At 34.8% G+C, this 6,581-nt stretch overlaps 1 long non-coding RNA gene across 17 annotated transcripts; it reads right to left on the bottom strand.

Annotated features, from left to right (window-relative positions):
• Positions 1–1,981: 1,981 nt before the first annotated feature.
• Positions 1,982–6,334, bottom strand: LOC113348469. Of its 17 annotated transcripts, none has more exons than XR_003359694.1 (9): positions 6,226–6,334; positions 5,989–6,023; positions 5,867–5,882; positions 5,632–5,753; positions 5,429–5,547; positions 3,218–5,016; positions 2,856–2,972; positions 2,375–2,524; positions 1,982–2,149 (listed from the first exon to the last, which is right to left on the bottom strand). It is a non-coding gene; the product is annotated as an uncharacterized LOC113348469 (long non-coding RNA). The 17 variants fall into 17 exon arrangements; XR_003359703.1 differs by lacking the exon at positions 5,867–5,882 and having other exon boundaries at positions 3,218–4,631; positions 4,717–4,751; positions 4,875–5,016; positions 5,989–6,323; XR_003359695.1 differs by having other exon boundaries at positions 5,989–6,014; positions 6,226–6,321.
• Between the last annotated feature and the right edge of the window lie 247 nt (positions 6,335–6,581).

The raw sequence follows: 6,581 nt of genomic DNA on the forward strand, positions 1-6,581 counted from the left end.
AAAAAGTGTCAAGTATAACATTTATCCAAGATCAAACAAAGTTGGACATTGATTAGCTATTTTGATTTAGTGGTTTAATTATTTGATTCTCTTTGAAGTTATATTGGATATATCTGTTAGCAATTTATACGAAGCTTACTAAAATAATTTTTTTCATTATAAAGAGAATCTCAAAAAGGGTGATTCTTATTACTTATCGATCAAGTGTTCCAATTCCATCATAATATCGATTAAGTGGGTGATTTGTATTACTTATCCAATTCCTTATAATTATTCTTATTCAAAAATTATTTCGTTAAATAATGATTCGATACACCCTCACACTTTATATTTGAAGGTATATTCAGTCCATCAACTATGTACTAAATTTCAGAAGAAAACGAGATCCTAATACACTTCATGGTAAATGGATAAGACAAATAGATCAAGTAACAATTTTAACATCAGAAAAACAATCATGAATCATTATGCATACCATACATATGAGAATTATTAATTTGACTTCCTATCCATTTATGTTATACTATCTTAATAAATTTTTAACTTATAAGTTGGTAAATGAAAATCTTATCATTGCTTTCTTTTAGCTTCTCAGGAGTATAACTACTTCCGATATCCAAACATATTACAAAATTTCTTTTGAGGATTACTTTATTTTATTTTATTGAGCATTTAAAAGGTATGCAATAAGCACTTTAGGAGGCTGATGTTAGATTCACGTTGCATAACAGTTCAGTTTGAACGATTTGATGTGTGCATTTCATATGTAATGGTTCAAGGGCACAATTCAGTTGTGGTATATTTTTATATCTTATAAAACCAAGAAATAAATCTTAAAAATAAGGTTAAGAGATTAAGTCTACAATAAATAAAAACTAGAACCTCATACATAACCTAACATATGGATGCGGTAGGGCCGACGGTTTGGTTACCATACCTCCACCACCACCACCACTAACGTCACTGCCTCCACCGTTCACTAACACCCGCCACCTCCACAACCACCACTAATGTGTGCTGGTATATATTAACAAACTATCAATAATATAAATTCACTATATTAAGTCAACTAATGGGATATTTATAATGAAAAAAATTAATAGAACATTTATTATAAGAAATTGACGACACAATGATAATAAAACAAACTAAGATTGTTGGATTTATTTTAAACTTTTGATCACAGACGTCAATTATAGAGTGTGATCAAACTAACCACAACCATACTTTATCTTATGCGAGGACAAAACCATTTTTCTAAGCTAACTTAGCCCCGATTAACTTTATTGTTAGAGATGTTTTAGCTTGTTGGGTAGTATGTTATATTATTTAATATTTTTATTTTATTTCTATTTATAGATTAAATGTCAAGGTTATAAAATAGACTACTGAAGGCTGCGCATAATCGAACCTACACTACACCAAATTTTGGGATTAGAAACAGAAACAAACCGTTACGAATCGGGGTTGTAACGACCCTCGTCTGTTTCAAAAGGGCTTATTTTAATTTTTTCGCAACGACAATGGGGCGTTACGAATTTTGTGTCGCAATGGCGTTCGTAACAGAGATGAGCCATTACGAAATGCCACGTGGTAACAGCTGACAGCCGTTACGACTTTTTTGTAACAACCCAGTCGTAACATGTAGGAGCCGATACTACGTGGCAGTTTAGTAACATACAAGAACCGTTACGACTCAGAAAGTTGAAACAGATTTTAGCCGTTACGAAATTTTTTGTAACATCAAAAAATTACTGCCAGGCAACATTGACCATGTCAATGCTGACCGGCAGTTCATTTTATGCCGGAAATAAGTCGGAATCCTAAATTCAATACCCTGCATACACCTTTCAATACAATCATCATCGACACTCAACAATAATTTCTTCAATCTATTCATATCACATATATTCAATTCATATCAGATTCACATAACAAAAGAACTGAAATTTCTCTAATTACCAAACTTTTTTTGTCAAGTATCAAATTTCTAAGGGAATACATGGAAGGTTCCAAATTTCTAAGGAAACACATACAAACTTACTAACTTCCAACAAAACTTACAAAACTTGAATACATGAAACTTATAAAACTTGAAGTTGCTTTGTTCTCAACCCATTCTGATCAAATAAAGCATCATTCAAATAACCTGCAAACATAAAAAATCTGTATACTTAGATGTTGGATGTAAGCAATATATAGAGAAAGTTATCCCATATGAAAAGGGTGAAGTTATGAAGTTATTGCTGCAGGAAAGTAAGAGAACTAAAGTACGGCTAGGGAAAACATCATGGTAAGAAGTAAACAGTGTGTGATGAGATTGGTGACGTCTCTGAGAGACGAGGAAAATTCACTTAGAGAATAAAAACATTACCTGCTTCTGGTAACTGATTTGGCTCCACGAATGTGTCTATAGTGAAGAATGCTGAGGTTGCAACTGCAAGTGACGCTGATGTTGCTGCGGTGCAAGAATTTGTTGTCACTGTTGTTGCTCCTTATTCAGCTATTCACCTGAATGAATCAACTAACAAAAGAAGAATACATAAGAAACTATAGTAATTAGGATAAAGGACCAAAATGCATCCCCCAAGAGACTAAGGCACGCAATTTCTCTGCGGGAATAACACCACAGGATGCAAGTTATTGTATTATATGTTTCTTACTATGAAATTCTTTAGGAAAATATGTAAAACTAAGAAGGCCCCTAACAAGGATTGAATACACCTACAAAAACAACATTTCTTCATTCATCTTACAAGCACCACAACACCCACATCATAAAATCTTCAAACCCAAGTCCTTAAATTCACAAAAGATGTTAAATTGCGGCAATAAGGACAATAATAACAGCTGACCTCCATAGAGCCACAGAAGGTGAACAACATCATTTTTCCTAGTGTAATCCACCCACGTTGCATTGAGCAATGGCTGCAAAAAAATTTATTATAACATTGGCCGGAGCTGCTCCGAATCTGATGCAAAAAAACAAACCTGGTAAGGAAGCTGACAAGAAACTGTTAAACTGCGACGATGATAGCTTGAACCTAGAATTAATATCAGTACCATACACTTCTTCTTGCTTCAAAAGTTGTAAGACAAATAACCGTCCACATTCTCACTCGAATAATTCATTTTTTATGACCAACTTGGAATCAAACAAGCACATTACCAAATTACTAATAGTCGGAGACATAAAATGAACATGAATCTAAAACACCTCAATTTAGTGTATCGAAACTGACGAACAGTCACCATGATAACCATTGATCTTCTTGCAGCTTCCCAGGGGACAAAGATACCTGCGATAAGAAAATGGAGGAACTGCAAAGAGTTAATAGCTGGACCAAGAAAAACAACTATGTATTCACAATGAATTAACAAAAAGTTACACACATGAAGTCACTGATGTGCTTAGTCGACGATGTCTGGTTATTTGGTAGATGAGGTTCACAAATACATCAAACAGATAATAAACTGCCGGCCCAAACATAAAGTTTCAACATACATGTGGAAAAGCAACTGTAACTACCTGAGACTATTAGAGTTTCAAGTGAATGACAACATTGAGAATGTGAGTTGAGATAATAGAAGAAGAAAAAAGAGAACAGACCAACAAAATTGCAAAATCGAACAGTTTATGGAATCTCTCCAGCAGTACAAACAAGCCGCTACATCAATAATTGTTTAGGCATGAGCGATCCAGATAAATGAGGACTGAGGAGAAACCAAGCTGGTTATCAACATTTTTCTCTTCTCCATCCGATTCTCTTCACATACAACAGAAACTTACAGCCATGGATAACTACTGAGGTGGATCATCCGAATGGAATGAGCTTAATTATTCCTCCATCACTTTACAGGTCCTGAGAAACCTAAGTTATCTCAACTATGATGGAAAGCGACACTATAACATGAGATCTTCAAAACATAACAAACACTGCACACAAAATCTGAATCCAGTTCATCATCTTTATATCTAAGATGATTGTGACATGGTAACAATGAGATGGTTCCTAAAAGAACATGCTCAAATTAATTAACTTGACGAAGTTATTCAATCGTCTTTATCTTTTGAAGATTCGACCAAGACGGTACAGACTGATAGAAAAACGTAACAGTTCCAACAAGTTTGACATAATCTCTCTAGACTAAGACTCAAAAACACAAAGAAGAAGATCTGAACAAGGAAAAAAGAGAAGCAACAATAACAACTAAGGGAAAATGAATTTTCCTAAATGCATAACTCAAGACTAATGGCTGAAGTTTCCCAATGGTCCAACAAAAGAAGCATAAAAGGTAAATCGTGTAACTACACACTAACAAGTTATCACAATTATCTAATTGAGTAACATAACCCAAATAGTGTGACAACTTCCAGTCATGCCCTCTCTGTACTGTGATGCGAACATGGCCATAACAGCAAGAGAACCAGAACCCATTGTGACATAAGGAAGACTATCAGTTGAACCATGTGGGTAGATCTACAAAAAACAACTTCCAGTTACAAACGGAACACATATAACGAAGAAACTAAAGGAGATAGCAGTGACAGTATTTGAGTACAACAACTTCCTGTTAAATAGTGCAACAACCTCCAGTTATCCAGATTCTTTCGAACTATGCAAATACATCTGAGTGCAAAAGACAAATACACCTGAAAAGGTGAGTCTTCAAAAGTGTAAGAGCTTTAACAACCCTTGATTGACAACCACTTACATAACAGTGTAGGTTAAGCTGGGAGCTGACCATGTCTATATAAAAATAAAAATATTTGTTGTTCACTTTCATACGTATAAACTGTATAACGAAAACATTGTTTATCCATAAATAACCAACAACCTCGGCCTACAAAAGAGTAAAATGAGAAAATATACTTGTGACTGCTTCTGTATCCGCAACAGTTCCTGTTCCACATTAATAAATATTAGGTGCCATGTAATGAATCTTTTCACAGTTCTTGTCACAAACAATGAATCCTTCTGTTGCCCTTGTACCCGTCCCAAGAACAACACCATCCTACAGTTGCAATGAAGGAAAAAATGAGAACAAATACCATCAACTACCACAAAGACTGAAACCATGAAGCCGCAACTTTACCATGATTAGTTATAACATGATTGGTTTCATCATCTACATTTCCCTAAGCTAAATCAATTACACTTAACGAACTTTATTGTCCTCCCCTCTTTCAATAGTAAATGTTTCCGTCTTTGACGGTGATCTGGATGTTGCAGTGACAGAGGCCCCTTGTCCAGTACAAGATGAAAACTTTTTAGTGAAGGCACGAAACTGATATTCCGATCGATTTACCCTCCATTAATGTAACAGAGAGTGGTTGCATGATCTCAAACATCTCCAACACAACTAAGGAGTACAGAAAAAGTTTGAAAATGAAGTAGTATTAAATTTTGATCGATGACTATCTTACTCTGAAGGTTTCCCAATCAATGGCTTTTTCTTGGTCCACAAAGACACCTGAACCTCCTCCATTTTTTGCACTTATATACTTATTTAACTTCAGAGATCTGAAACGAACCTTTGCTCCATCTTGCATTATAAACTTTGATAAATATACAACCAAAAATTACAGAACTTAACCAAAAACAAATTCATTCCATAAATAATACTTACGAGCATATCTGGATTGGAAATGCCATCAAATAGTTCAGGTTTCATCCATCTCTCAACAACCAAACAATTACCCAAGTTCACACCCCTTACTTTCCCACCCTTCACACTTAAGAATGACCCAACTGCACTCAACAGAAAACATAATTGCTCATCAAAATGCAAACAATTCTGAAATCAATGAAAATTAACTAAACAGGGGACATCCAATCAGTTAGTTATGATGATGAACACTTACACAGTTCTTCAAAGTTCTAATTTTGATGAGAAACAAAAACCCTAAAATCAGTTCATATTTCCAAACCTAAAATAGAAATTAATATAAAACCCTAAAATCAGTTCATATGTTGGAACTTATACCTTTTAAGTTGGATTAACAATCAGTTCTTCAAACCCTAACATGAAATCAGAAAAAAAAATCGAATTAAATTTAATTGAAGAAGATTAACAAATCGAAACTAAGATGAAACAAATCGTATCAGATTCACGGATCAACAAAATCGTATTTGAAACAAATCGAAACCCTAAAAACCAGACGATTGAAAAACTTAGAAACCCTATAAATCGAAAAGTTATTGAAAAGATCGATGAACTTACACAGGTTAACGATTGAAGAGATTTCTGTGATGATTTCATTGACTCATCGTTTGAGAGGAAGGGAAGAGAGGAAGGAGTTGAAAGGAAGGGAAGAGAGGCAGGAGCCGAAGAGGAAAAAAAAGAGAAATGAAAACTCGATCTCGATTTCACCAAGGTATATCCTCTAAATCACGCATGTGAATCGCACACGCGTGGTAGGAAATATCCTCACGTACAACTCACCGTGGGTGAAAATATAATGCCACGCATGTGAATGGCACATGCACATTTTAAAGGTGTTACTACCCTGGTGTGACCAAGCGTGTAACTGGCACGCCTAAAAAAAAAATCGTAAAGGCTTACCCCTGAAACGAATT

This window comes from Papaver somniferum, chromosome 2 (genome assembly GCF_003573695.1).
Source record: "Papaver somniferum cultivar HN1 chromosome 2, ASM357369v1, whole genome shotgun sequence".
Classification (NCBI taxonomy): Eukaryota; Viridiplantae; Streptophyta; class Magnoliopsida; order Ranunculales; family Papaveraceae; genus Papaver; species Papaver somniferum.